The 9,288-nt window shown below is 42.0% G+C and overlaps 1 pseudogene; it reads left to right on the forward strand.

Annotated features, from left to right (window-relative positions):
• The first annotated feature begins 1,049 nt into the window (after positions 1 to 1,049).
• On the forward strand, positions 1,050 to 2,228 carry LOC131403542 (geranylgeranyl transferase type-2 subunit beta-like; annotated as a pseudogene).
• Positions 2,229 to 9,288: the final 7,060 nt, after the last annotated feature.

A 9,288-nucleotide genomic window follows, 5' to 3' on the forward strand; every position in this document is an offset into this window, starting at 1 on the left:
CACAGATAAATCTACAATCCACCTGTAATTAATTTTTGTATTTATTATGAGGTAGGAGTTGCTTAACTTTCTTTTCCATGATGATTTCAAATGGTCCCAGCACCCCTGTGATGGAAAACACTGCTAATTTCCCCACTTCTCTGTACTTTCCTGCTAGGTGGTTTGGTGCCCATTTGCTTTTTCCACTTATTTCCTCTCCACACTCTCATTTCCTTGGAGTGTCCCATTCTTGGACAGCCAGGCTGGGAATAAGGGGATTTCACATAACTTGGTTGTCCTGGAGAGTGGATGAGAAGAGAGACCAGTTAAAGGGGTAACAGTGGGAGACTCCGGCAGAAGTCCAAAAATCATCTCCCCAGGTCTGAAGCCCGTAGCCCGCTGAAAGATCTCTGCAGTTCAGAGACATTCACTGTCACCCAGGGTAGACCTTGCTGCTAGGAACATCTTAGCACAGCTCTGTTCCCTCCACTCCAGTGAACCACTAACCTGAAGGAATTGCTGCTCCTAAGAAAGTGACTCATGGGCACTGAACCCTCTCCTGCCTATGAAGAAAAACAGCAGAAAACAAAATCTGGTCATTGTCATTGAAAAAATAAAACCAAGACGCAGAAAGTCATTGTCCTAATGATCATTTGTATTTCCCTTCCTCCTTTCTGGGCATGAAACCCCAAAGAGAAAGGGATGGGACACTTCATCACCAACTTGATTACAGCCCCCGAATTCTCCTTCCACAGGGGTATAGGAGCTTTCTCTTACTCTCTCTCCTTCGTGACTGACTGGAATGGATAGTTCCCTGCTACGTGGGGATCCTGTGCTTGTTTTTAGACCTCTGGGGATTGCTCTGAGTCTTTTATGAGGAAATCCCAGTGGTGTCCTCTTCTGTCCACAATCTTCACTCAATGCAGATGAAGCCTTCAGTTTTCTCAGGGCTAGCCTAGACTCAAGACAGAATCATAGACTTAGAACTTATCATCAAGTTCATTTACTTCCATGGGAAACCATCTGAAGTTACAAAATTTTAGCGCTTTTTGCTCTTTTTGCTCTCACATATGGGCACACCGTAGAAGGATATTATCAAGTCAGATGCACCTGACACCCTGTTATTGGAGAAGCATGCAGTTTATATCGTACCCTATGGCTCAAAGAAAGATGATTATGAATACTGTATGTCTGTGTATTTGAGAATGAGTGGCATCTATTGGGGTCTGACCATAATGGGTCTCGTGGGACACCTACATCACACGAATAGAGAAGAAATTCTGACATTAAGTCCTGTCAATATGAGTGTGGTGGAATAAGTGCTAGCATCGGACATGATCCTCGTCTTTTGTACACTCAGTGCTGTTCAGATTCTTACTCTGTATGATAGCGTTAATGTTATTGGTATAAATAAAGTTGTGGAATATGTTCAGAGTCTACAGAAAGAAGATAGTTCTTTTGCTGGAGATACTTGGGGTCCCACGAAGCAGCTGGTCTAACTGGAGTTAATGGTCTGCTGGAAGTTCCAGCATGCACTGTGCTAGTTATAGCAGCATACAGGAGCACTGGAACAGAGGGGGCCAGTCTAAAAGACAAGGGCTAAATACAGTGCAGGCTGGAGAGACCAGCTGCTTCATGGGATGTGAAAATCTACTTTTATAGAATAGGGAGAAATTGATACAAGATTCTCATCTTGTGGGGTGGCAACTTTGGCTCTACTGGGGAAGCTGGATGCTATTAATGTGGAAAAGGCAATCAAATTTGTTTTATTATGGATGAACTTTGATGATGGATTTGGTTGCAGGCCAGGTTCTGAATCCCATGCTGGGCAAATTTATCATTGCACAGGATTCCTGGCTATTACTAGCCAACTGCATCAAGCCAATTCTGATTTACTTGGTTGTTTGGCTTTGTGAACAACAGTTACCGTCAGGTGGACTCAATGGAAGACCAGAGAAGTTACCAGATGTATGCTCTTCATGGTGGGTCTTGGCTTCCCTAAAGATAATTGGAAGGCTTCATTAGATTGATGGAGAGAAACTGCATAGTTTCATCTTAGCACATCAAGATAAAGAAACAGGAGGATTTGCAGACAGGCCAGGCGATATGGTAGATCCTTCTCACACTTTATTTGGAATTGCTGGATTGTCACTTTTGGGGAACAATAGATTAAACCTCTTAGTCCTGTTTTCTGCATGCCTGAAGAAGTACTCTGGAGAGTGAATGCTCAACCTGAACTCGTGAGCTAGATTCATTGATGCAAAAGTTGCTTAGTACAGTGTTGCCATCTGAACGTTTGTGTATTTGAAGTGCTTATCAAACTTAAAAATGACTACTATGTTAATATTTTGTAAATGAATTGTGTTAATTTTAATAAATTGTATAATTATACACACTGTAAAATAAAGAACTTTATTGTAGTTTATTGTATTGTTAATTTTCTCCTGGAATGCTGTTATTCTGAGTACGATCTTTTGTTTATGCTTCAATGTATTTGTTATTTGCATGTCTCCATAACAGCAAACTTACTTCGTTTAAAAACTCTAGTTAGTTGAAGAGGTCTTGCATTCTGCTTGATTTTCCCATGTACTCCCTTTATGTTACGTAACGATAGTTAATGTAAATTGGTCTGTGCCAAGGAGAATGTTAACTGAGAAAAATTGATAAAGCCCGTATATGAATTAAAAGATGCAGTAAAAAACATAAAAAAATAAGATTAGCCAATTAGAGATTAAAAAGCAAAAATCTAACATCTATTACAATTTCATTTTACCTGAAAGATATTTTAACAAAAACAAAATAGAAAGGACACAATCACAGAGTAAACATAGTTCTTTGGTTTGAATAGATCTAGTTTCAAGGAAAACCCACATTTTTGTTCTTATATTTTTTATGTTGTTGCCAACCACTGGAATGTGTCATGACCTGCTGCAACCTTTGGATGGCAATATGGGAACCTTCGATTCAGTACAAACCCCTCTGATAACTAAAACATTTGCTGTCATTCATACCCCGGAGTCAATGGGTTCTTTGAGCAAAAATATTTACCTCCTTCTCCCAATAATAGAATCAATCACTTCTTCCTACATATTTTCATATTTCGGGGGAAAGCTTTTATTATATAACTGATAACATTGCTCTTCAAAGATTTGTCTTTTTTAGCAAGTCTTAGGAAAAAGTTGGTGATTTCCTCTGTTTGCTAAGCTAATATTTTCTATTTTGAGAATGCCAAGGAAACATCACCCCAAAAACTAGAGAGATAGGCTAATGGAGAGAATCACAGCTTACTGGGAACAGAAGCTGCTGGAGACAGCAACTGGTAGGAACACTTCAACAGTAACTGACAAATTGCTGGTGGCTGAGTGTGGAATAGCTCGAGAGTTTAAAACTCCTGGGGGCCCAGACTTGGGGGTGGGCCCCCACACTTCTGTGAGTTTTATCTCCAGGAGCCTGAGCAGGTTCTCATGGTAGAGATGAGAAAAGTCCCCAGAGGATTGACACTGCCAACTTCAAGACCTGCTATGAAGCTACAGTTATCCAAGCAGTGTGGACTTGGTGAATACAGACAAATAGATCAATGGAACAGAATCAGAAATCGATTTACATAAATACAGTCAACTGATCTTTGACAAAGGAGCAAAAGCAATTTAATGGAGAAAGTATAGTGATAGTCTTTTCTACAAATGGTGCTGGAGCAACTGGACCTCTACGTGCAAAAACAAAAGAATCCAGACAGAGACCTTATACCTTTCACAAAATGGATGATAATCCTAAATATAAGGTGTAAAACTATAATGAACTTCTGAAAGACAACAGAGGAGAAAATCTAGGTGACTCTGTGTTTAGTGATGACTTTTTAAGCACAATCCATGAAAGAAACAATTGATTGGTTGGACTTCATTAAAATCAAAAACTTCTGGGGCCAGCCCCGTGGCATAGCGGTTAATTGCATGTGCTCCGCTGCTGGCGGCCTAGGTTCAGATCCTGGGCCGCGCCGATGCACTGCTTGTCGGGCCATGCTGTGGCGGCCAACCATATAAAGTAGAGGAAGATGGGCATGGATGTTAGCCCAGGGCCAGTCTTCCTCAGCAAAAAGAGGAGGATTGGCATGGATGTTAGCTCAGAGCTGATCTTTCTCACAAAAAAAAAAAAAAATCGAAAACTTCTGCTCTGTGAAAGACACTGTTAAGCTAATTAAAGACAAGCCACAGACTGGGAGAAAATCTTTGCAAAACACATACGTGATGAAGGACTAGTACCCAAAATATACAAAGAACTCTTAAAACTCAACAATAAGAAAGCAAACAACCCAGTTAAAAAATGGGCAAAAGATCTAAACAGACACTTCACCAAAAAACATATATGGATGGCAAAGAAGCCTATGAAAGATGCTTAAAATCATTTGTCATTAGGGAATTGCAAATTAAAACAATGAGATATCACTTTACACCTATTGGAATGGTTAACATCCAAAACACTGAGAACACCAAATGCTGGCAAGGATGTGGATCGATAGGAGCTCTCATTCACTAGTGATGGGAATGCAACATGGTACTGCCACTTTGGAAGACAGTTTGGCAGTTTCGTACAAAACTAAACATACTCTTACATTTGATCCAACAAACGCAGTCCCAGGTATTTACCTCGATGAGATGAAAACGTATGTTCACACAAAAACCTGCAGATGAGTGCTTATAGAAGCTTTATTCATAATTGTCAAAAAGCAGAAGTAACCAAGATGTCCTTCACTAGGTGACTGGATAAACAAACTGAGGTACGTTGATACAATGGAATAGTATTCAGCAATAAAAAGAAATGAGCTATCAAGCCATAAATGACGTGGAGGAACCTTAAATACATAGTGTTAAGTGAAAGAAGCCAGTCTACATACAGGATGTAGACTTTTCCAACTATAGGACATTCTGGAAAAGGCAAAACTATAGAGACAGTGAAAAGATCAGCAGCTGCCATGGGTTTGCAAGGAGAAGAGGAGGGATGAATAGGGGAAGCACCAGAGCTTTAAGGGCAGTGAAACTGTTCTGTATGGTGCTGTAATGGTGGATTCATGACGTGATGCATTTGTCAAAACCCAGAGAACTGGGTGACACAAAGAATGAACTCTCGTGTAAGCTGTAGGCTTTAGTTAATAATGAAGTATCCATATTGGTTCATCAGTTGTAACAAAGGTACCACACTAATGCGAGATACTCATAATAGGGGAAATTGTGTGAGGGAGAACGGGGGTATGTGAAAACTTTCTACTGTCTGCAAACCTAAAACTGTTCTAAAAATTAATGTCTATAGAGTAAAGTTGCAGGGTACAAAATCAACATACAAAAATCAGTTGTGTTTCTATACGCTAACAACAAAATAGCAGAAAGAGAAATCAAGAATACAATCCCATTTATAATTGCAACAAAAAAATAAAATACCCAGGAATAAATTTAACCAAAGAGGTGAAAGACCTATACATTGAAAACTATAATACGTTGTGGAAAAAAAAAACAAAGAAGACATAAGGAAATGGAAAGATATTCCATGCTCATGGGCTTGAAGAATTAACATAGTTAAAATATCCATACTTCCTAAAGCAATCTACAGATTCAATGCAATCTCTATTAAAGACCCAATGATATCTCTCATGGAAATAGAACAAAGAATCTAAAATTTAGTTGGAACAACATAAGACCCTGAATAGCCAAAGGAATCCTGAGGAAAAAGAGCAATGCTGGAGGTATCACACTCCCTAATTTCAAAATATACTACAAAACTATAGTACTCTAAAGAGCATGATGGTACTGGCACAAAAACAGACACACAGATCAGTGGAACAAAAACGAGAGCCCAGAAATAAACCCACACATCTATGGACAGCTAATTTTTGACAAGGGACCCAAGAACATACAATGGAGAAATGAAAGTCTCTTGGATAAATGGTGTTGGGAAAACTGGATAGCCATATGCAAAAGAATGAAAGTAGACCGTTAACTTATACCATACACAAAAATTAACTCAAAATGGACTAAAGACTTGAATGTAAGACCTGAAACCATCAAGATTCTAGAAGAAAACATAAGTGGTACACTCTTTGACATCAGACTTAGCAGTATCTTTTTGAATACCATGTCAGAACAGGCAAGGAAAACAAAAGAAAAAACGAACAAATGGGAATGCATCAAACTAAAAAGCTTCTGCACAGCAAAGAAAACCATCAACAAAACGAACAGACAACCCACCAACCGGGAGAAGATATTTGCAAATCATATATCTGATATGGGGTTAATCTCCAAAATATATAAAGAACTCATACAACTCAACAACAAGAAAACAAACAACCCAATTAAAAAATGGGCAAAGGATCTGAACAGACATTTTTCCAAAGAAGATATACAGACGACCAACAGGCACGTGAAAAAATGTTCAACATCACTAATTATTAGGGAAATGCAAATCAAAACTAAAATGAGATATCACCTCACACCCCTCAGAATGGCTATAATTAACAAGACAGGAAATAACAAGCATTTGAGAGAATGTGGAGAAAAGGGAACTCGCATACACTGCTGGTGGGAATGTAAACTGGTGCAGCCACTATGGAAAACAGTATGGAGATTCCTCAAAAAATTAAGAACAGAACTACTATATGATCCAGCTACTCCATTTCTTGGTATTTATCCAAAGAACATGAAAATATAAATACAAAAAGATATTTGCATGCCTCTGTTCATTGCAGCATTATTCACAATAGCCAAGACATGGAAGCAACCTAAGTGCCCGTCGATGGGTGAATGGGTAAAGATGATGTGGTATATAAACACAATGGAATACTACTCAGCTATAAAAAAGATTCAATCTTGCCATTTGTGATAACATGGATGGACCTTGAGGGTATTATGCTAAGTGAAATAAAATCAGACAGAGAAAGTCAAATATCGTATGATTACCAGAGGGGAGGAGGGTGAAAGGAGGAATAGGGCACCTGTGTACAGTGATGGATGGTAATTAGTCTTTGGGTGGTGAACGTGATGTAGTGTACACAGAAATCGAAATATGATGTATATCTTAAATTTATATAATGTTATAAACCAAGGTGTCTTGACATGAGTACAGCCATGTTTGGCCGCTCCATTGACCTACAGCCACCAGCACAAAAAGAAATATAAAAGCTGCTTTCTGTGTGGTGGGAACTGGCCTTTTCCCGGGAACTGGCCTTTCTCTCATGGAGGGAGTTGCAAGTTGTAACATTTCAAGGCTCTTGGAGCGTCGTAGCACAGGATGGACTGGCCATCTGTGCCGGGCTGGGACGATAACCAAAGAGAACAATGCACGTACACAACTACTGGGCCGGGATGTTATCCAGGGGGCTCAGTGCACGTACGCCACTGATAACCATTTTGTACATGGGAACACTAAATGCTTGCTCTGCAAACTCTGTAATTGCTTACTCTGAAAATTACTGATGGTATAAAAACTGCTGGAAACTGAGCCCTAGTGAGAGTTCCACCTGTGGAAGGGACACCTTGCCCAGGACGTGTGATCCTTCCCCAGCCGCGTCGATTGACAGAGCTCTCCCCGCAGTGGGGCGTGGATGTTGTGAGTAACTGATTTGATGTGAAGTAATTGATTTGATATGAAGTAATTGATTTGGTGTGTTCTCTTTTTGGTTAACCTGGTGTTTCTCTTTTTGGTTGATTTGTGTCATTTCTCTTCAGCCGATGTGGGTGTTTTCCCTTTCCAGTCGGGCTGATGTTTTTTCCCTCTTAATATTTGACCTATTTGGATCTGTTTGCAGACTATCGCCTTTACTATCCTCTATATAATAAAATATACCTTCAGTCCATTTGTTTGGAGTGGAAAGTGTCTTTTACGTCTCCGATCGAATCCCCGAACCTCTCATAACACAAGGTAACCTCAATTAAAAAAATAGTGTCTATTAATTAAAAAAAAAATAAGCAAGGATGCCACCTCCTCAAATCTAAGTGTTGGTGGCATCCTGTAAGGATGTGGTTAATACTGAGTGTTGAGTTGCACCAACCTGGAGTCTGACCAGTTGGTGATTCGATGCTTGTGCCTTCAGCCTCTGGGCCTGGTAGTTCCCCTGGAATCCAGATGTCAGATCAGGCAGGTCAAGGTGGCTTCAGTGCTCCAGATGGTGCAGGGAGACCAGTGGCGTCTGATAAGGACCAGGAAAAACCATCCCGCAGGGCAGAACTGAAGGAATCCTCAGGACTGAGATTTCGCAGCTGCCCCTCCCGCGCCCGCAGAGCAGCAGAGAGCGAGGACGGGAATGAGAGGCACAGGATGAGGACGCCGCCTGAAAGGTCAGAGCTGCTCCAGAGGCTTTGGTCAATTTTGAGATTCCGAAGCCGGAAAATTAGTTGAGGTGAAGACTGGAACTTCCCGCGGTGGTCTTGAACACCATCCTTTCAGGCAACAGCCATACAGGCTAACTGATTATACCAGAAACCCAGGATTATAAAATCTTATCCTATTGCCCTGAGGAGAGAGAACGTGCTCCCCAAACCCTCCATCCTCTGCTGAAAACGGAAAGCCCGTGGGCGCTGGAGACACTGAGTCTGGATATTGAGCGTGTTTGAGCATTGACACGAGTGAGTGGATGCTCGACGCCCCAACCCAGGCCCACCACCTGCCCCGCCTGCTCCTCGCCACCTCTGAAGCTGCCTCGCTTCGGGTCACGACCACAGCCTCTTGGGCTGAAGCATCCAGTCATGGCGATTCCCCTGTCGCGCTACCCTGGATTCCCCCCAGACCCGGGCGGACGCGTGTGGGAAGAACACCAGCGGGCTGTGCCAGAGGACGGTTCCACGGGGCAGGGACTGGGGTTGCTGACGATGCAGCCCCTCGCCTGGAGGAGGGCCTGGCACCTCGCAGGTGCCCAATAAATGCTCAGTTAAGGAAAGCATTCGCCGCAGGCTGTGGGAGGGACCAAAAATGTCACTTTGGACTATGAGGTTGTAGTCCTAGAGGAACCCCGGAATGGGAGGATGTGAAAGGCTTTCCAAAGTGACCGTTGTTTAAAACTTTTATACCGGCAGCTGAATCCTATAAATGTTCCGATCGTGGAAACATCCAGAGGGCACCACCTGGAACGGCACTGAACTCCCAACCAGGACCCTGCAGGGCCTCAGTCTGGGGGACGCCGGTGGGCGTGGAGGGGGGTTGAACCCGGAAACCGAAGAGGAGAAAGAAGGTGAGGGTGGGGCAACTTGGTGAGAAGAGAGAGAAAAGGACAGAGAGAGAGAGAGAGACAGAGAGAGAGAGAGGGAGGGAGAGAGGGGGAAAGAGGGA

The sequence above is a fragment of the Diceros bicornis genome, chromosome 4 (assembly GCF_020826845.1).
Source record: "Diceros bicornis minor isolate mBicDic1 chromosome 4, mDicBic1.mat.cur, whole genome shotgun sequence".
Classification (NCBI taxonomy): Eukaryota; Metazoa; Chordata; class Mammalia; order Perissodactyla; family Rhinocerotidae; genus Diceros; species Diceros bicornis.